The sequence below is a fragment of the Eleutherodactylus coqui genome, chromosome 12 (genome assembly GCF_035609145.1).
Source record: "Eleutherodactylus coqui strain aEleCoq1 chromosome 12, aEleCoq1.hap1, whole genome shotgun sequence".
Classification (NCBI taxonomy): Eukaryota; Metazoa; Chordata; class Amphibia; order Anura; family Eleutherodactylidae; genus Eleutherodactylus; species Eleutherodactylus coqui.
In genome coordinates this window covers 75,738,908-75,761,714 of record NC_089848.1, presented here as the reverse complement: position 1 = coordinate 75,761,714, position 22,807 = coordinate 75,738,908, and positions in this window count along the sequence as shown.

Genomic DNA, 22,807 nt, shown 5'->3' with positions numbered 1-22,807 from the left:
AATGTTATAAAAGGCGATCAGAAAGCCGCATGTATTCCAAAATGGTACCAATCAAAACTACAAGACGTCTAAGAAAAGTTATGGATGTCAGAAGATGGCGGCAGAAAATAATAAAAAAATTAAATATATTTGGATTTTTTTTTTTTATCCAACTAGAATCTTTTTTAGGGTTTTCAGTACATTATATGGTATATTAAGCTGCAGCATTGAAAAATACAACTATTGATTTTTATAAAAGGGGGGAGGAAAACAACAAAATGGAAAAAAAAAGTGCTGCGTCCTTAAAGGGGTTGTCCCGCGCCGAAACGGGGGTTTTTTTTTTCAACCCCCCCCCCCCCCCCCCCCGTTCGGCGCGAGACAACCCCGATGCAGGGACTGAAAAAAAGAACAGCACAGCGCTTACCTGAATCCCCGCGCTCCGGTGACTTCTATACTTACCGGTTGAAGATGGCCGCCGGGATCCTCTACCTCCGTGGACCGCAGCTCTTCTGTGCGGTCCATTGCCGATTCCAGCCTCCTGATTGGCTGGAATCGGCACGTGACGGGGCGGAGCTACACGGAGCCCCATAGAGAACAGGAGAAGACCTGGACTGCGCAAGCGCGTCTAATTTGGCCATTAGGCCATTTTAGACGGCGAAAATTAGACGGCAACCATGGAGACGAGGACGCCAGCAGCGGAGCAGGTAAGTGAAAAACTTTTTATAACTTCTGTATGGCTCATAATTAATGCACAATGTACATTACAAAGTGCATTATTATGGCCATACAGAAGTGTATAGACCCACTTGCTGCCGCGGGACAACCCCTTTAAGGGGTTAAGGAGTTAATATTATACGAGAAAAGAAAAAGGCTCTAAAAAAAGGCAAAATACCACAGGATACAAGAAAAAAGGGCAGACACAATATGAAGGAAAGGAGAAGTGGGGTGGGGAGTATTCAGCAGTCACTAACACTATGGCCAGTTCAGAAGCTCTTAACATACTAAATCTTGTTATTTGCATAGCGCCAACTTATTCCAAATCAGTCATAGCAGCGGTCCCACTGAACTTAGAAAGGGGGACTTATTATTTTATAGCACCAACTTATTCCGCAGTGCTTTCAGGTAATTTATTTATTACCCCCCACACCAAGCTGGTATTCGTTCTACCGACATCGAAAGGATGGAAGTCAACCTTGAGCCAGCTACCTGAACCAGCGGGGATTGAACCCGCAACCTTCAGATTGTGAGCGCTAAAGAGGAAAGACTTTTTAAGAATCCATGACTCTTGTCAGCAGCACCTAGAACAGCTCCTCAGTTAACGGTGGATCTGTGGATGAAAGAACTGTCATTAGCATAGTATTCTATATACAGAGATCCTTTAGGATTAGGGATGAGCGAGTATACTTGCTAAAGCACTACTCGCTCGAGTAATGTGCCTTAGACGAGTATCTCCCCGCTCGTCCCTGAAGATTCGGGGGCCGCCGCGGAGCGGGGAACGGAGGGGGAGAGCGGGGAGGAACGGAGGGGAGATCTCTCTCTCCCTCTCTCCCGCCCGCTCTCCCCTGCTCCCCTCCGCAACTCACCTGTCAGCTGCGGCGGCTCCCGAATCTTCAGGGACGAGCAGGGAGATACTCGTCTAAAGCACATTACTCGGACGAGTAGTGCCATAGCGAGTATACTCGCTCATCCCTATTCAGGATACATTGGCCTCAGGCTCTGTCCACTTTGTGTTCTTGCTGTCCAATGACAGATTACATCCTATGTTTGGCGTATATACATGGAGCACATAGTGATTAATGGCAAGGAATATTTACTGCTTAACCACTTTAGGATTATCAAACACATATAAATGTCCTGCGGTCCTGAATTGTGTATGTAGCGGGCTCAGGAGCCAAGACCACTCAATACCTATCAGCTCTTTCTGATAAGTCATTTATTGCCTTGTTCAGAGTCAGCGGGGGAAAGTTCTCTTCCGCACCCCATTGTCACCCTCTGCAGAGTAATTGGCAGAAGCTGATGGCCTAATATGGCAGCCCAGACCCTACTGAAGGCTCTCAGAGGTGTTATGCAAAGATGCCTATTACGTCCCCGTAAGTATTGCAGTCTATAGTATAAGCAATCAAATGATTTCAAGTTCTCTGTGGACATTAAGTAAAAATTGATTTTAAGAGTTAGGAAAATGTAAAAAAAAAGTTCAAAAAATCCTTTTTCTCATAAAAATTGATTGAGATACCATGTATAGGAACTTTCAGAATGGATGAAAAGTAGAGATTAGCGAGCACGCTTGGTAAAGGCAGATACTTGAGCGAGCATCGCTCTTCTCGAGTATCTGCATACTCGTCTGAGCAAATGCGAGGGGGGTGTCGGGGGGAGCGGGGAAGAGAGTGAGAGAAATCTCTCTTTATCTCTCCCCCCGACACCCCCCTCGCATTTGCTCAGACGAGTATGCAGATACTCGAGAAGAGCGATGCTCGCTCAAGTATCTGCCTTTACCGAGCGTGCTCGCTCATTTCTAATGAAAAGTGATGGAGGTGATTTTGAACCTGATATCTTCTAGAAGGCAATGGCTGGTATGGGCAGAAAATTAGCGATACACATGGACCAGGAAATCATATTTTGAGCCTTGCTAGACATAACAGCAATGCATTGCCAATTTTGTGATATCAAGTAAATTGCCTGATATTGGTGTAAATAGAGCAAGAGATCTTTCGTCCAGCTTCAGGCCTCGTTCAGACGATCGTGTTTTCGCGCGCGAATACGCACGCACAAAACTGCGCGCCTATTTAAAACTATGGAGTTCCTATGAAGTGTTCACATGGGCGTGTTTTTACTGCGTGCGAACGTGCGCAGCAACGAAGAAAGGACATGCGTGGCTGTTTGGTCCGTACTGCGCTGTTCTTAGCATTGGCTCCTATGGGACACGCGAGTCCGGTCGTGGGAACGACCCAATAGACAGCAATGTAAATTATTATTTTTTTTGTTATGCTAAAGCATAATGCTTTTGTGTCTTTCCCTTTGCATAAAGCACTCCATGTTGTGTTCCGGATGTGTTTGGTTGTAAACACCAATAAACAATGTGCAGCCTGTTATATAAAGGAAGAAACTTAGTAATCCAAAGTTCGCTGGGGCGCCAAAGAAATCGTCTGTCTCACAACTATCAATACCTAAAATTCTGGCGCCATGTATATTGGCTGGGATGCTGATACAGCTCAAGGTATGAAGCGCATCTACATGCGCTCCACGCAGCCAAAATCACATTTGCTAACACGCATATGTAAAGCACGGACCTTCGTTCACGCACATTTTTGCGCGCAAGTTCAAAAGCGCGCATGTACGCGCGGATTTGCACATACGCTCTCCTGAACGAGGCCTCAAGGTGTTCTTAGAAATTATAATGCGAGCCGTAACAGTCTGGTTGACTTCTTACTAATCTGATACTTTTTGTTCTGTAAAGAAAAAAAGGGGCACGTCCCTAAGGGGTTAATGAGTGAAAAAATATATGTGTGATACATTCCCTTTAAGTAATACAAATTAATTCCCGTATAAGGCCTGATGTCTGCAGGACGGGTCAGCTTCCGACTGCGAAATCTCGCAGCAGAATCAGACCCAGTGTCCTGGCAGTGACCCCCAGAGCCCCATACTCACCTATCCAGCGAGCCAGCGCGCATGCGCAATACAGGGTGTGACACGCCGTTGTGCCGGTGATGACGCGAATCCGTCCGTGCGATTTTCCACACCAAATAGGACATGCTGCAATTCTCTAATTTTTTAACATAGCATGCCTATGGGCCGACATCGCTGCGGAATTCGCGGCAGGCATTGGGCCGTAGGCATCTGTAGGCATCGGGCAGTTTCTCTAGCGTCGTTCCTCCAGTATAATTCACGTTTACTTCCGTCTTTACAACCTGCATGAAATAAAGATGTTAAGAATAACTGAGCAGATTTTAGCGTCCGCGTTCCTCTCAGGTAAACTGCGACGGCGCGTATCTCACGGGGATTTCAGAGAGCCAGTTTACCCTCCAGAGAAGAACTAAGCAATATGTTTTACAATTACACGCTGGGAGGAAAATGTATTACCGGCGGTGAACATCTGCAAAGGAACAGTGGTCACATGGCGCGGGATAGGATGGGACTTTAAGGGAAAATAAAGGAAAATTGGGAAAAGGGATCCTGCGTGTTCAAGACTTAATGTAAAATACAGACATGGTGGAAACATACACAGCAACCCTATAAACTCCCTAGAAATTCCTGTATGAACAGTGCAGAGACTTCTCATCACAATGGTCTGCAAAGGAACAGTGGTCACATGGCGTGGGATCGGATGGGACTTTAAGGGAAAATAAAGGAAAATTGGGAAAAGGGATCCTGCGTGTTCAAGACTTAATGTAAAAGACAGACTTGGTGGAAACATTCACAGCAACCCTATAAACTCCCTATAAATTTCTGTATGAACAGTGCAGAGACTTCTCATCACAATGGTCTGGAAAGGAATATATATAATCACACCATGGTTTACTAATCTATAGCATGATATTAGGATTATTCTGTCACCTCTCATCACCCCAATATAAAGGAAAATAACCCGGTAATGTGCCCGACCAGACCCCATGTTAGAGGGAGCTTCAGGTGGGGGGGATGAGGAGTGACACGTTTACACATTTCATTCTGTATAATAATGAACACTAGAAGTATATATATAAAAACACACACTTTGTCAAAAAATTCCCGCCCCTAGAAGAAGACGTCATATTGCAGTAAAACTCGGCATGCAGCTCCATCTCAGGCAGGTGTGTAAATGATTAGAGTTGTGGTGTGATTAGATGAACGGTCTTGTCACCTGAGACCCTAAAAGTGGTTCCCCCCCGTCCTACAAAAAGGCTCTCAGAGGCTCCCTGTGTGTAGTGACCTCTTCTTCCACCTGTGTAGAGCTTGTTGACCACTAGACGCCTCTACGACGCAGAGAAAAGATGTCACCCCGTTACCAGAGTCTGAGAGGGGCGCATTATTGGGATGTGAGAAGCTGGATGGTCGTAGCGATGAATTGTCCCCCACCAGGCCATTCTAGCCAGACTGTTGGGAGGTGTTGGGACCAGTGGATGTGTGCGGGCACTTAGAAAAGGCAATTGAGGCCAAGAGCTTTCCTATGCCTCATGATCCCGGAGTGTAGCATACAATCACATACGTTTTCTGTGGATCAATTTCAGTGTGAATCCACATTAGATGGGAAACTCCAGTGATCTGGAAAATCCAAGGCCTAGTCATCGGTGCTGGACTAGCCGGGGCCAGTATGTCAACGCCAAACTTGTGGGGGTTTCTCATGTGACAATGTGGAGAGTATGCCAAGAATAGTGGGATCAAGGAGAGACCTCCAGCAAAAGAGGATCTTGTAGATGGAAACAACTTGCCACGGAAAGGAGTCAGAGGAGGATGTCAGGAAACACTCTGACCAGTCAAGCAAATCAAAGCAAAATACAACGCTGGTGCTCCAACCAACACAAAACCTCCCTTTCCTTAGCAGGAATGGGAACTGTTCCAGCGCAATTTTGTTTAAGAGAAACGGACAGGCGAGACTTCAGGAGGCAAAAAAGCACGAAAATAGGACCACTGAGCAGGGGATATACATTTTGAACCAGATATCTTCTAGCTAATATAAAGAAATAACTAACATGGATAGAAGCTTCTGTGATAAACACGGACGAGGAAATCGGATTTTGAGCCTTGCTAGACATAACAGCAATTTATTGCCAATTTTGTGGTATCAAGTAAATTGCCTGATATTGGTGTAAATAGAGCAAGAGATCTTCCGTCCAGCTTCAAAGTGTTCTTAGAAATTATAATGCAAGCCGTAACAGTCTGGTTGACCTTTTACTATTTCCTTCCTGGCAATGCTACATCTGAGCCTGACATAGCCATCATTTTCAAGCCCTAAATATGAATAAAACCTGAGGCACATGGAAGTCTGCAGGAGCCGTGTTCAGAACCACATCAAAGAATCCGACGGCTGCTTTCATTTTCTAAATTGCCCTACCAAAATATGACAATGACATAAAGGTCTTCAGTGCGTCGCTCCGGTGTAGAACATATCAAACAATAGAAACCGTATTGCGAAAGACAAATCACTCTTAAAACCTATTTAGGCAATTATGCAAGTACAATTAAAAGCGAGCGTAAGAGCAATTCAGGCCAGAAATGTGTGTTCGTTCTATTCTCAGTTTGTGTGATAAGATATAGAAATGCGGGCAAGTTTATGTATGCTGCTACGTGGGTTTCCATGGTAACAGCCGCAAACTTGTAGATAGGACTGCAACAAATGGAAATGACTAAGCAGAGCCGAAGTGCCGAATTCTAAGAATGTGTAACAGAAGAAACCATAATTTTCCATCCTAGATAGACTGTACATCCTGTAGCGTTGCTGCGTTACAGAACACAAAACTTGTAGGTTTAAAGAAGAATTCTAAAAAAAAATATGATTACATTTGAAAAGTTTAAATTCAAATTTGAAATCATTTAAATAATTTTTTTTTTAATTTTATTTTGTGGCTATTATGTTACAACTAGAGCTGAGCGAATATACTCGCTAAGGCACATTACTCAAGCGAGTAGTGCCCTAGCTGAGTATCTCTTCCCGCTCGTCTCTAAAGATTCGGGGCCGGCGCGGGGCTTGGAGCAGCGGGGGAGAGCGGGGAGGAAAGGAGGTGAGATCTCTCTCTCCCTCTCTCCCCCCCCGCTCCCCGCCGCAACTCACCTGTCACCAGCGCCACACCACGAATCTTTAGAGACGAGCGGGGAGATAATCAGCTAAGGCACTACTCGCTCGAGTAATGTGCCTTAACGAGTATACTCGCTCATCTCTAGTTACAACATTTATTGGTCCTGCTGTGAATCTGTAGCTAATTTCTATAGGGGGATTTGGAGTTCTAAATAAAATCAGCGCAACTATGAGGGTCTGTGTCCCTATGAAAACACTAAGCTGCAAGGCCAAAGGTGCGGGGTGGAATATTATCTTTATGTTATATTACATATATAATATTATATTATAATTAGAGATGAGCGAACGCGTTCGTCCGAGCTTGATATTCGTGCGAATATTAGGGTGTTCGGGATGTTCGTTATTCGTAACGAACACCATGCGGTGTTCTGGTTACTTTCACTTACTTCCCTGAGACGTTTGCGCGCTTTTCTGGCCAATTGAAAGACAGGGAAGGCATTACAACTTCCCCCTGTGACGTTCAAGCCCTATACCACCCCCCTGCTGTGAGTGGCTGGGAAGATCAGGTGTTCGCCTAATATAAAAGTCGGCCCCTCCCGCGGCTCGCCTCAGATGCGGTGTGAGTTAGATGAGGGACAGTGCTGTTTGTACCGGAGCTGCTGTAGGGAAAGAATTGGTAGTTAGTGTAGGCTTCAAGACCCCCCAAAGGTCCTTATTAGGGCCACTGATAGCTGTGTGTTGGCTGCTGTTAGCAGTGGGATTTTTTTTTTCTCAAAATCGCCTCTGCAGACCGTTGCACCTGGCATTAGGGACAGAAGTGCTGCATAGGCAGGGAGAGTGTTAGGAGTGAGTGTAGCCTTCAAGAACCTCAACGGTCCTTTCTAGGGCCATATTTATCCGTGTGCAGTACTGTCCAGGCTGCTGTTGGCTGTGCTGCATTTTTTTTGGGCTTCTCAAAATCGCCTCTGCAGAGCATTCCACCCTCCATTGATACTGCAGGGAAAGAATTGTATAGGCAGGGCCACAACACAGTTATTATTCATAGAATATACGCAGTGCTGCCTGTTGGTGGGAAAAAACTGAAAAGAAATCTATTTGTCCAGCCTGTGTCCGTCCTTACGGGCGGTGGAGACGTGTGAGCTGCGTGAAATACATTGCTAAATCATACGCACCCAGCTACGCTTTACTGCTGGCTTCGCCATTTGCTTTCCTTAATTGGGAAAAAAAATACCTGCTCTCCAAGAGTTATAATAACTCTGCTACCCTCACGTTCTGTGACACATAAGCAGGGACACAGCACAGTTATTAAACTTCGCAGGTTCATTGAATATACGCAGTGCTGCCTGTTGGTGGGAAAAAACTGAAAAGAAATCTATTTGTCCAGCCTCTGTCCGTCCTAACGCCTGTGGAGACGTGTGAGCTGCGTGAAATACATTGCTAAATCATACGCACCCAGCTACGCTTTACTGCTGGCTTCGCCATTTGCTTTCCTTAATTGGGAAAAAAAATACCTGCTCTCCAAGAGTTATAATAACTCTGCTACCCTCACGTTCTGTGACACATAAGCAGGGACACAGCACAGTTATTAAACTTCGCAGGTTCATTGAATATACGCAGTGCTGCCTGTTGGTGGGAAAAAACTGAAAAGAAATCTATTTGTCCAGCCTCTGTCCGTCCTAACGCCTGTGGAGACGTGTGAGCTGCGTGAAATACATTGCTAAATCATACGCACCCAGCTACGCTTTACTGCTGGCTTCGCCATTTGCTTTCCTTAATTGTGAAAAAAAATACCTGCTCTCCAAGAGTTATAATAACTCTGCTACCCTCACGTTCTGTGACACATAAGCAGGGACACAGCACAGTTATTAAACTTCGCAGGTTCATTGAATATACGCAGTGCTGCCTGTTGGTGGGAAAAAACTGAAAAGAAATCTATTTGTCCAGCCTCTGTCCGTCCTAACGCCTGTGGAGACGTGTGAGCTGCGTGAAATACATTGCTAAATCATACGCACCCAGCTACGCTTTACTGCTGGCTTCGCCATTTGCTTTCCTTAATTGGGAAAAAAAATACCTGCTCTCCAAGAGTTATAATAACTCTGCTACCCTCACGTTCTGTGACACATAAGCAGGGACACAGCACAGTTATTAAACTTCGCAGGTTCATTGAATATACGCAGTGCTGCCTGTTGGTGGGAAAAAACTGAAAAGAAATCTATTTGTCCAGCCTCTGTCCGTCCTAACGCCTGTGGAGACGTGTGAGCTGCGTGAAATACATTGCTAAATCATACGCACCCAGCTACGCTTTACTGCTGGCTTCGCCATTTGCTTTCCTTAATTGGGAAAAAAAATACCTGCTCTCCAAGAGTTATAATAACTCTGCTACCCTCACGTTCTGTGACACATAAGCAGGGACACAGCACAGTTATTAAACTTCGCAGGTTCATTGAATATACGCAGTGCTGCCTGTTGGTGGGAAAAAACTGAAAAGAAATCTATTTGTCCAGCCTCTGTCCGTCCTAACGCCTGTGGAGACGTGTGAGCTGCGTGAAATACATTGCTAAATCATACGCACCCAGCTACGCTTTACTGCTGGCTTCGCCATTTGCTTTCCTTAATTGGGAAAAAAAATACCTGCTCTCCAAGAGTTATAATAACTCTGCTACCCTCACGTTCTGTGACACATAAGCAGGGACACAGCACAGTTATTAAACTTAGATAATTCATTCACTAGAGGCAGTGGGGCCTTTCGTTTTCCAAAAAGGGCAAAAATTATATTTGGCCTGCAGTCTTGCGCCAATTTATTTCCTGCCTGGGAAATCTAATCACTGGTAATACAGCATGCTGAGGGGTAGGGGTAAGCCTAGAGGACGTGGACGTGGACGTGGCCGAGGACGCGGAGGGCCAAGTGAGGGTGTGGGCACAGGCCAAGCTCCTGATCCAGGTGTGTCGCAGCTGTCTGCTGCGCGATTAGGAGAGAGGCACGTTTCTGGCGTCCCCACATTCATCGCCCAATTAATGGGTCCACGCGGGAGACGGTTATTAGAAAATGAGCAGTGTGAGCAGGTCCTGTCCTGGATGGCAGAAAGTGCTTCGAGCAACCTATCGTCTACCCGCAGTTCTGCGCCGTCCACTGCTGCCAATCCGAATCCTCTGTCTGCTGCTCCTCCTTCCTCCCAGCCTCCTCACTCCACTACAATGACACCTGCTCAGGAGCGGGAACACTCCCAGGAACTGTTCTCGGGCCCCTGCTCAGATTGGGCAGCAGCGGTTCCTCTCCCACCAGAGGAGTTTATAGTCACTGATGCCCAACCATTCGAAAGTTCCCGGGGTCCGGGGGATGAGGCTGGGGACTTCCGCCAACTGTCTCAACAACTTTCTGTGGGTGAGGAGGACGATGACGATCATACACAGTTGTCTTGCAGTGAGGTAGTAGTAAGGGCAGTAAGTCCGAGGGAGCAGCGCACAGAGGATTCGGAGGAAGAGCAGCAGGACGATGAGGTGACTGACCCCACCTGGTGTGCAACGCTTACTCAGGAGGACAGGTCTTCAGAGGGGGAGTCAAGGGCATCAGCAGGGCAGGTTGCAAGAGGCAGTGCGGTGGCCAGGGCCAGGGGTAGAGGCAGGGCCAGACCGAATAATCCACCAAGTGTTTCCCAAAGCGCCCCCTCGCGCCATGCCACCCTGCGGAGGCCGAGGTGCTCTAAGGTCTGGCAGTTTTTCACAGAGACGCCTGACGACCGACGAACAGTGGTGTGCAACCTTTGTCGCGCAAAGCTCAGCCGGGGAGCCAACACCAACAGCCTCACCACCACCACCATGCGCAGACATATGATGGCCAAGCACCCCGCAAGGTGGGACAAAGGCCGTTCACCGCCTCCGGTTTGCACCCCTGCCTCTCCCCCTGTGCCCCAACCTGCCACTGAGATGCAACCCCCCTCTCAGGACACAGGCACTACCGCCTCATGGCCTGCACCCACACCCTCATCTCCGCTGTCCTCGGCCCCATCCAGCAGTGTAGTTCAGCGCACCGTTCAGCCGTCGCTTGCGCAAGTGTTCGAGCGCAAGCGCAAGTACGCCGCCACGCACCCGCACGCTCAAACGTTAACCGTCCGCATAGCAAAATTCATCAGCCTTGAGATGCTGCCGTATAGGGTTGTGGAAACGGAGTCCTTCAAAAGTATCATGGAGGCGGCGGCCCCGCGCTACTCAGTTCCCAGTCGCCACTACTTTTCCCGATGTGCCGTCCCAGCCCTGCACGACCACGTCTCCCGCAACATTGTGCGCGCCCTCACCAACGCGGTTACTGCCACGGTCCACTTAACTACGGACACGTGGACAAGCACAGGCGGGCAGGGCCACTACATCTCCCTGACGGCACATTGGGTGAATTTAGTGGAGGCTGGGACAGAGTCAGAGCCTGGGACCGCTCACGTCCTACCCACCCCCAGAATTGCGGGCCCCAGCTCGGTGGTGGTATCTGCGGAGGTGTATGCTTCCTCCACTAAAGCACCCTCCTCCTCCTCCTCCTCCTCTGTCTCACAATCAAGATGTGTTAGCAGCAGCATGTCGCCAGCAGTCGGTGTCGCGCGGTGTGGCAGCACAGCGGTGGGCAAGCGTCAGCAGGCCGTGCTGAAACTACTCAGCTTAGGCGATAAGAGGCACACGGCCCACGAACTGCTGCAGGGTCTGACACAGCAGACCGACCGCTGGCTTGCGCCGCTGAGCCTCCAACCGGGCATGGTCGTGTGTGACAACGGCCGTAACCTGGTGGCGGCTCTGCAGCTCGGCAGCCTCACGCACGTGCCATGCCTGGCCCACGTCTTTAATTTGGTGGTTCAGCGCTTTCTGAAAAGCTACCCACGCTTGTCAGACCTGCTCGTAAAGGCGCGCCGGCTCTGCGCACATTTCCGCAAGTCCCACACGGACGCTGCCACCCTGCGCACCCTGCAACATCACTTTAAGCTGCCAGTGCACCGACTGCTGTGCGACGTGCCCACACGGTGGAACTCTACGCTCCACATGTTGGCCAGGCTCTATGAACAGCGTAGAGCTATAGTCGAATACCAACTCCAACATGGGCGGCGCAGTGGGAGTCAGCCTCCTCAATTCCTTTCAGAAGAGTGGGCCTGGTTGGCAGACATCTGCCATGTCCTTGGTAATTTTGAGGAGTCTACCCAGGTGGTGAGCGGCGATGCTACAATCATTAGCGTCACCATTCCTCTGCTATGCATCTTGAGAAATTCCCTGCAAACCATAAAGGCAGCTGCTTTGCGCTCGGAAACGGGGGCGGGGGAAGACAGTATGCCGCTGGATAGTCAGGGCACCCTCCTGTCTATTTCTCAGCGCGTACAGGAGGAGGAGGAGGAGCATGAGGAGGATGAGGAGGAGGGGGAAGAGACAGCTTGGCCCGCTGCTGACGGTACACCGGCTGATTGCCTGTCATCCTTTCAGCGTGTATGGCCTGAGGAGGAGGAGGAGGAGGAGGAGGATCCTGAAAGTGATCTTCCTAGTGAAGACAGCCATGTGTTGCGTACAGGTACCCTGGCACACATGGCTGACTTCATGTTAGGATGCCTTTCTCGTGACCCTCGCGTTGCACGCATTCTGGCCACTACGGATTACTGGGTGTACACACTGCTCGATCCACGGTATAAGGAGAACCTGCCCACTCTGATTCCCGAAGAGGAAAGGGGTTCGAGAGTGTTGCTATACCACAGGACCCTTGCGGACAAGCTGATGGTAAAATTCCCAGCCGACAGCGCTAGTGGCAGAAGGCGCAGTTCCGAGGGCCATGTTGCAGGGGATGTGCGTAGATCGAGCAGCATGTACATCCCAGGCAGTGCAACAGTCTTTAAGGGCCTGGCCAGCTTTATGGCTCCCCACCAAGACTGTGTCACCGCTCCCCAGTCACGGCTGAGTCGGCGGGAGCACTGCAAAAGGATGGTGAGGGAGTACGTAGCGGATCGCACGACCATCCTTGGTGACGCCTCTGCCCCCTACAACTACTGGGTGTCGAAGCTGGACACGTGGCCTGAACTAGCCCTGTATGCCCTTGAGGTGCTTGCTTGTCCTGCGGCTAGCGTGTTGTCGGAGAGGGTGTTTAGTGCGGCTGGGGGAATCATCACCGATAAGCGTAGCCGCTTGTCAACCGACAGTGCCGACAGGCTAACACTCATCAAGATGAACAAAGGCTGGATTTCCCCAGACTTCTGTTCTCCACCAGCGGACAGCAGCGATACGTAAGCAATACGTAGGCTGCACCCGCGGATGGAAGCTACGTTCTCTCTCACCATCCAAAACGGGGACATTTCTGCTTCATCAATCTGTGTCTAATATTCCTCCTCCTCCTCCTCCTGCTCCTCCTCCTGAAACCTCACGTAATCACGCTGAACGGGCAATTTTTCTTAGGGCCACAAGGCTCAGTCAAATAATTTTTCAGAACAATTTTTATAAGTTTCAATGCGCTTAAAAGCATTGGAACTTTAACTTGAACCAATTTTTCGTTACACTGGGCTGCCTCCAGGCCTAGTTACCACTTAAGCCACATTAACCAAAGCGATTAATGGGTTTCACCTGCCCTCTTGGCTGGCCATGGCCAATTTTTGGGATGTACATTAGTACTGTTGATACAGCAATTTTTGTGGGCCCTCGCCTACAGTGTAATCAAATTAATTTTTAGCCCACCTGCATTACAGCTGACGTAACCTCAGCTGTGTTGGGCAATGCAATGGGATATTTTTATGTACCGCCGGTGGGTTCCAGGGAGCCACCCATGCTGTAGGTGCACACGGAGTTTTTAATACATCTGTACACTTCTAAAGAACCCCAGTCTGACTGGGGCATGCAGTGTGGGCCGAAGCCCACCTGCATTAAGCACGACATTACTACCTCAGCTGTGTTGGGCAATGCAATGGGATATTTCTATGTACCGCCGGTGGCTTCCTGGCACCCACCCAGGCAGTGGGTCCACAGGGAATTATAAATGCATCTGTTTCCACTTATAAAGAAACCCAGTCTGACTGGGGCATGCAGTGTGGGCCAAAGCCCACCTGCATTAAGCACGACATTACTACCTCAGCTGTGTTGGGCAATGCAATGGGATATTTTTATGTACCGCCGGTGGGTTCCAGGGAGCCACCCATGCTGTAGGTGCACACGGAGTTTTTAATACATCTGTACACTTCTAAAGAACCCCAGTCTGACTGGGGCATGCAGTGTGGGCCGAAGCCCACCTGTATTACGCACGACATTACTACCTCAGCTGTGTTGGGCAATGCAATGGGATATTTCTATGTACCGCCGGTGGCTTCCTGGCACCCACCCAGGCAGTGGGTCCACAGGGAATTATAAATGCATCTGTTTCCACTTATAAAGAAACCCAGTCTGACTGGGGCATGCAGTGTGGGCCGAAACCCACCTGCATTAACCCTTTCCAGTCCACTGTGTGACCTGTGAAGACATTAGGGTTTAAGGCTGTACAGCTCCGTTGTTGGTAGACGTCCGTCGGGGTTCTCTTACTGTATATTGCCAGCCTCTCTGCTGTCGGAGCCTATCCTACGTGTCAGCTCATGCAGTACTGGCTTTAGCCAGCATATAGCGCCGTTGTATAACGGCAGAAAAAGAGTAAGCCCCCTAGGAAAACCATATACAAATTGGATTGGAAAGGGTTAAGCACAACATTACTACCTCAGCTGTGTTGGGCAATGCAATGGGATATTTCTATGTACCGCCGGTGGCTTCCTGGCACCCACCCATGCTGTAGGTGCACACGGAGTTTTTACTACATCTGTACACTTATAAAGAACCCCAGTCAGACTGGGGCATGCAGTGTGGGCCGAAGCCCACCTGCATTAAGCACGACATTACTACCTCAGCTGTGTTGGGCAATGCAATGGGATATTTCTGTGTACCGCCGGTGGGTTCCAGGGAGCCACCCATGCTGTGGGTCGACAGGGACTTCACAATAGGGAGTTGTACCTGCCTGTGTCTATGAATTAAAAAGCCCGGTCTGACTGGGGCATGCAGACACCTTGACAGAATGAATAGTGTGTGGCACATAGGTTCCCCATTGCTATGCCCACGTGTGCAGCTCCTGATGGCAGTGGCACAGGATTCTATTTCTCATTGCTTCTGTACAGCATTGTGGGCTATCGCTCCGCCACTTTTAAAGAGGGTCGCTGCCTAGCCGTGCCAACCCTCTGCAGTGTGTGCCTGCGGTTCCTCCTCATGGCAGACGCACTTCTAAATAGACATGAGTGTGGCGTGGCATGAGGGCAGCTGAAGGCTGCGCAGGGGCACTTTGGTGTGCTCTGTGGGGGGGAGGGGGGGCGGTTGGTCAGCATGTAAGCCAGGAGAAGTGGCAGCGGAGTGTCATGCAGGCAGTGATTGTGCTTTGTTGTAGCTAGTGTGGTGCTTAGCAAAGGTATGCCATGCTAATGAGGGCTTTTCAGAAGTAAAAGTTGTTGGGAGGGGGGGGGGCCCACTCTTGCCGGTATTGTGGCTTAATAGTGGGACCTGTGAACTTGAGATGCAGCCCAACATGTAGCCCCTCGCCTGCCCTATCCGTCACTGTGTCATTCCCATCACTTTCCTGAATTGCCCAGATTTTCACACATGAAAACCTTAGCGAGCATCGGCGAAATACAAAAATGTTCTGGTCGCCCATTGACTTCAATGGGGTTCGTTGTTCGAAACGAACCCTCGAGCATCACGGGAAGTTCGTTACGAATAACGAACACCCGAACATTTTGGTGTTCGCTCATCTCTAATTATAATATAATGTAGCGCTAAAGGGGTGTTCCCAAGTAATGCTGAGCATTCTTTTAAAAAGTTCAACAAACTTTTGCTAAAAGTTTGTTTCAGTTCCGAATGAGTTCAAACCAAATTGAGAGTTCACCAAAACCCTTAAAAACGGTGTATAACACTAAGAAGCCTAAAAGCCCTGTATAATACTGAGAGATCTCTCTCTCTTTTCCCCCTCCGCTAGCTCACACAGCCCCCTGCTCACCCCCGCCGCCCTCCCCGAGCCTGCTCGGACCAGTAAGCAGTTACTCGAGAAGAGCGATGCTCACTCGAGTAACTGCTGTATCCGAGCCTGCTCGCTCATCTCTAATCAGGACTAATGTTGAGTGTATCGAACCAGTAGAACCATGTATCAGATAGACATTTGCTGAAAGCTTGGCTCCGGTTTGTGGTGAACTGAACTTTTAGCAAAGTTCAACCCAAAACAGGGCTCTACTGGTTCAGTTTGCTTAAAGGGGTTGTCCCGCGGCAGCAAGTGGGTCTATGCACTTCTGTATGGCCATAATAATGCACTTTGTAATATACATTGTGCATTAATTATGAGCCATACAGAAGTTATAAAAAGTTTTTTACTTACCTGCTCCGTTGCTAGCGTCCTCGTTCCCATGGAGCCGACTAATTTTCGCCCTCCGATGGCCAAATTAGCCGCGCTTGCGCAGTCCGGGTCTTCTGCAGTCTTCTATGGAGCCGCTCGTGCAGAATGCCGGCTCCGTGTAGCTCCGCCCCGTCACGTGCCGATTCCAGCCAATCAGGAGGCTGGAATCGGCAATGGACCGCACAGAAGAGCTGCGGTCCACGGAGGAAGAGGATTCCGGCGGCCATCTTCACCGGTAAGTATTGAAGTCACCGGAGCGCGGGGATTAAGGTAAGCGCTCCGGTAAGCTTTCTTTACGTCCCTGCATCGGGGTTGTCTCGCGCCGAACGGGGGGGGGGTTGAAAAAAAAAAAAACCCGTTTCGGCGCGGGACAACCCCTTTAACACTATTCCCAAGATTGACGTTTATCACCTATCCATAGGAAAGTCTGATCAATTCCGAGAATGGAGGTCCCATGTTTACCTTTTCTACTTACTGAGGGCTCATGGCACCACCTGCAGTGATGTGGAGGTTAAATGGAGCACTGGCCTATACACACAGTGCATTCCTTTAAATGGGGTGAGGAAAATAGCCAAGTACAAGTGCTCGACTATCTCCAGAAGTCCCATTGAAGATGAATGGAGCGGCACAATGCATGCTCAACCAACACTCCATTCAATCTCTTCCTTACTGCGGTGGGCACAGGACCCTGATTCTCAGGAACAGTGAGGGTCTCAGCGGTGCCTCCACTGTTCATGTGGATAATTGATAAAAAGCAATCTTGAGAATACCCCTTTAATATGGATCTTCTGGTAGATTTCAAGCATTTACTGTACTGAAGTGCACAAACAAGAGGTCCTTTAAGTTACAATAATAATTAGTCCCGTCGTAAGGATGCCCATGGGTGTGTTGAACTCCAGTTCTCAGCTGTATTTCTGATATTCAGGTGAGAGGGCATGTACGGGCATGCCAGTAGCAAACCAGTAGCGTTTGTAATGTAATTATCAGTTATTTCTACTGTCTCTTTAATATACATGACTTTGTATGATAATTTGATAAACCATTTATAATTGTGCAAAGCAAACACTGGGCAGAGTACAGCCTTAAACACCGTGAAGAGAACGAGTATTGTAACATAAGTGTCCGTTCCTGCTCAGGTGGGGAAGCCTGGGTGTAAGTTGTATTCGATGGCTAAAAGGAGTTGTTGACCCGACACCGAAGTGAGCATGTGCTGTTCAACAGAGGAAAAAGACTGGTATAGAGTTCCGAGCAGTGCATTGCGGTGACAGCCCGGAATGAGTGCCGGTAGGACTCAAGGGGGCTATCTGTAACTTGCCCATAGCGGGTTGTCCCACTAGCTATTTTCAGACAGCTCCATACACTGCACAGTGGCCCAGGTTGGTACTGTAGGCTTAATCCTATTGAAATGAATGGGACTCAGCCTGCAATACCAACCTGGGTGACTGTGCAATGTACGGAGGTATCTGAAAACAGCTAGAAGTTGGACAACCACTTAAAGCCTCCTGCTGTACTAGTTAATTTCAGCCTTTCAGTTGTCTACGAACTGAAAATAGAAAAAAATCAGAAATAAATGAAGGGCTCACTCACATTAGCATTTTTGGCCGCTTCCACACTGGTGACATAATTCACTGCGAGAAAATAGCAGCAATATCGCGGCGGTGTTTTCTCGTGGCAATATGGCAATTTTGTATCGCTACAAAGGCACACATGGTGTCACACAACTTTATAGCACCATGCGCAAGGATTTTTTCTTTTGGGGGGGGGGAAGGGTGGCGGGGCTTGAAATATAAGTCCTACCCCGAAAATAAGCTCTAGTCCTGGTTGAGACTGTGAAAATCCCCACCTCCAGGAAGCTCTGCCTCTGATTGGTTCTTGAGCACTGGCTCTGATTAGCTGAGTCGCATGCTCGGGAACTAATCAAAGGTAAAGTTTCCTGGAGGCGGGGATTTCCTGGATTTTCAGACTCCTTACCAGGAAGCTCTGCAGGGGAGCATCAAGCAACTTGATGGGGAGCTTCAGGAGAGATGTGCGAGGAGCTGATAGCAACGGAGAGGGGATTTATTCCTTTGTTAGGTAGCTAAGGCTTAGTTTAGGGGTTTTACAATAGGATTTCCTACTGTAAAAGTTGAAATGCATGAAACCACATTTTTGTGTGATGCAATGCAACAAATAGGAAGGCTCTACAGGGAAACATGGGCTACAAAAAATTTTTAAAAATCGCAAAACGTAGCTGTATAGAACATGCCTTGATTTTTTAGTCTGGCAATGTCACAGGCTACAAAACATCGCTCCTGTGGTAGAACCTATAAGAAAGCATGGGCTCCACATACATGCAATTTGTAGCACTGTCGCATTACGACAAAATCGCCCGTGGGGATGCTGCATTAAGTTTATTGATTTCAGTGGGATTTCCTTTTTTTACATTATACTCAATAAGTGATGGAACCGATCCACAAACCAATCCTCATCGGACATGAATCTTCATCCTCTTAGGGCTTCTTTCAGGGGACCAAACAGGTGATAGTGTGATGGAGCAAGATCAGGACTCTAGGGAGGATGCTGTAACACCTCAAAATGAAGTTTTCCCTGATAATGTTCCCATACTGGCCCTTGAGAATCCCATAAAACTGTAGGTATCAATTTTCCAGCTAATTGTTAACATTTTTCTTGGTCGGCGATTGAGGTTTCCATTCCACACTTTGTCATTTACTCTCAGGTTTTAAAAAACAAATCACTGCAAGCTGCTCTTCTTTCATGCAAATCACAAGTGGCCATTATTTTTCTTGCACTACAGTCACAAATGAAGTGATGCAAAACATTCAAACCTTCACAGCAATGACTGGGAAGTCATCGACCTGCATGAAAAGCGTTGATAGACAGTGCAGCCAATAGAAGGTTTGACTGGAGTGCGCAAACTTTTTGATTCACCCTCGTAATAAAAATACGGAGGCAAATACGCTGAAAAATTGATAGATGTAATATTAAAATTGATAGATTGTAATAAGAACCTGTGTTATAGATGTGTTATTATATGCTCAGGCCTACTTGTATCATTCACTTCTAGCTTTAGCGTTCCTTTAAGAAGCCTGAAGAGGTATAATCCTCCAGAAACCGCTGCTCACCTACAAGGCATTAGAAGCGTTACAGTGTGTTTTGGCAGGTTTGGGATCAGAAAGTAACTGTTTGCTTTTCTCTGGGCTACATTAAACAAATGTGGGACATTTCCTTCCCATGTGTGAGAGTTGCCTCTGGGTACGAATAGATTAAGTAACATCAAAACATAAAAGATTTCTATTTGTCTTTATGTCAACGAGAGCGGCACACCGCCACAATACAACCCATATCTAAATATATCTGACAGAAACACCAAATGTGTAACCACTAAATATACCTAGTGCTTGCACTCTTACTGATCCTCGGGATTGGGCAAAGGAACATTGTTTTTCCCAGCACTGTACACAGATGCAGTTACATCGGTCCTTGCCTCCATCAGAGTCTGAATTCCAAAGTAACCTATTTGTATGTTTTTGGAGCGTGAGACGAAATTGGAGAATACCCACAAAAACTTAGGAGAACATATATGCTCCATACGCAATACGAGATTCCATAGTGATGGCCTGTTTACTGTGAATGGAGGCGGGAGACCGGAAGAGATCTCTGACTCACTCCACCTCCATTTAGTGAGCGATCATCGCTGTGATGACTGTTGGGCACTTAGGCTCTTGATGATTGTCCCATGTAAAAGTACCCAAAGTCCCAATAGTTGATCTGTCAGTGTGCTGGACTGATGGCTTAGTTTTCAGGACTTTTTCTCTTTTCTCCTGTGCCTTCTTATCAGCTCATTTATGAACCCAACAAAGATAAACTTTTGTGAATGGAGGCAGGAGACCTGAACAGATCTCCGACTGACTCCACCTCCATTCAGTTAGCGACAATTGTCCCATGTAAAAGTAGCCAAAAGTCTCCATAGTTGATCCGCCAGTGTGCTGGACTCTGGGGGACTAACAAACGAGGGCCTGCTGTGCTTCCCTGGGCCTTGAGATGCAGCTGACAGCCGGTGCTGGTATCAGCAGTGACTTCTGGGTAGATGGGTCGAGTGGAAGCATATGACTTATGCAGCCAATCAGAGGCCATAGTGTCATAAGCACTCATATCCTGGCCGCCATGATGCTAGGAGTTTAGGGACGTGACGCTGTGCTCTCTGATTGGTCACAGTAGTCACATGCTTCCATCAGCCTATCTTCCCAGAAGACACAGCGGATGGCAATGCCGGCATTCAGCTAAGTCCCAGGAGAGGTGAGCATGCCCTCATTTGTTATTTTAGGCAAGGCCCAGCTGGGGGTGGGGTTTTCTTTTAATGACAAAACCCCAGAATCAACCAGTGACTATACTTTTAGACAAGTTGAAATGAAATGACTGGTGAACAAGTTTCCGCTCATTACCCGCTTGGTAGTAAGTTGAGTGCTAATCAATGAGATCGGCCGATAGTCCAGTCTATTAGCCTCAAATGTTGATCCAGAGGAAGGCAAACAAAACAATGAAAAAAAGTTCCATAAAATACGCTGATACACATGCAAAAAAGACTCATTCATAGTCTTACGCTGCACTAAGTCACACGCAAAGACGCATATGTCCATGCAAAGCCGCCCTTATTATGGGCCAAAAGAACATTTGGGCAAACGTGTCAGCGCAAAAGTGAACAGAACCTAAGTGGAAAGAGTGAAAAATGCAGGATTTTATGACTTACAAAAAAAAATCTATACTTAATGACATGGAAAATTAAAAAGACCGCCAAAAATGTGAAATTTGATGCAAAAAATAAGTAATTTCCTGATGGCACATCCTTGTTAACACAGAGTAAAAAACATCTATGAGGAATACAGCTACATAGCGACCTACAGAGCATACACCGGTCATAGGCTCAGGGACGGGATCCATGTACAGCATGAGCACCCTAGAAGGTTGTATATTAGAGATGAGCGAGCACCAAAATGCTCGGGTGCTCGTTACTCGAGACGAACTTTTCGCGATGCTCGAGGGTTCGTTTCGAATAACGAACCCCATTGAAGTCAATGGGCGACCCGAGCATTTTTGTATTTCGCCGATGCTCGCTAAGGTTTCCTTGTGTGAAAATCTGGGCAATTCAAGAAAGTGATGGGAACGACACAGCAATGGACAGGGCAGGCGAGGGGCTACATGTTGGGCTGCATCTCAAGTTCACAGGTCCCACTATTAAGCCACAATAGCGGCAAGAGTGGCCCCCCCCCCTCCCAAAAACTTTTACTTCTGAAAAGCCCTCATTAGCATGGCATACGTTAGCTAAGCACCACACTACCTCCAACAAAGCACAATCACTGCCTGCATGACACTCCGCTGCCACTTCTCCTGGGTTACATGCTGACCAACCGCCCCCCCCCTCCCCCCCACAGCGCACACCAAAGTGTCCCTGCGCAGCCTTCAGCTGCCCTCATGCCACGCCACACTCATGTCTATTTAGAAGTGTGTCTGCCATGAGGAGGAACCGCAGGCACACACTGCAGAGGGTTGGCACGGCTAGGCAGCGACCCTCTTTAAAAGGGGCGGGGCGATAGCCCACAATGCTGTACAGAAGCAATGAGAAATAGAATCCTGTGCCACCGCCATCAGGAGCTGCACACGTGGGCATAGCAATGGGGAACCTATGTGCCACACACTATTCATTCTGTCAAGGTGTCTCTGCATGCCCCAGTCAGACTGGTAATATGCACCTTAACAGTAACCGCGTTGGTGGTAATGTGGTGGTGACTGCGGACCTAGTAGCGCGGTTTTATTTTGTTGGTTTTCGGAATGTGGCCAGGATTAAGTGGGCCGTGGCGGGGGGATGGTGGGGGGGCTCTCTTGTAGTGTCGGTAAAGGTGAAATTCTTGGACTGCCACCAGACGAACCAATGAAAAGGCATTTGCCAAGAATGTTTGTTTTCCCTGTTGGAGGAGGAGGGGGATGTTTTTGAGGCACTACGTGTCCTCTACACGTGTCCGTGGTTATATGCACCTTAACAGTAACCGCGTTGGTGGTAATGTGGTGGTGACTGCGGACCTAGTAGCACGGTTGTATTTTGTTGGTTTTCGGAATGTGGCCAGGATTAAGTGGGCCGTGGCGGGGGGATGGTGGGGGGGCTCTCTTGTAGTGTCGGTAAAGGTGAAATTCTTGGACTGCCACCAGACGAACCAATGCAAAGGCATTTGCCAAGAATGTTTGTTTTCCCTGTTGGAGGAGGAGGGGGATGTTTTTGAGGCACTACGTGTCCTCTACACGTGTCCGTGGTTATATGCACCTTAACAGTAACCGCGTTGGTGGGAAATGGCCTCGCCGCCATCATGTCTTTGGGAAGCCTCTGTTTCCACACCCCAGAGACATACCATTAGCAGCGGTATAGGCAGAGCCCAGAATTCGTAACATTTCAGCCGTAGCATTAGGACAGGTCCCACTAACATATCACTAGCAGCATTATAGCGGGAGCGCAGTCTTCGTTCCATGTCAGCAATAGTAGCACTCAAGACAGGCCCCAGTAACAATTCCGAAGCAGCATTATAGCGGGAGCGCAGTCTTCGTTCCATGTCAGCAATAGTAGCACTCAAGACAGGCCCCAGTAACAATTCCGAAGCAGCATTATAGCGGGAGCGCAGTCTTCGTTCCATGTCAGCAATAGTAGCACTCAAGACAGGCCCCAGTAAAAATTCCGA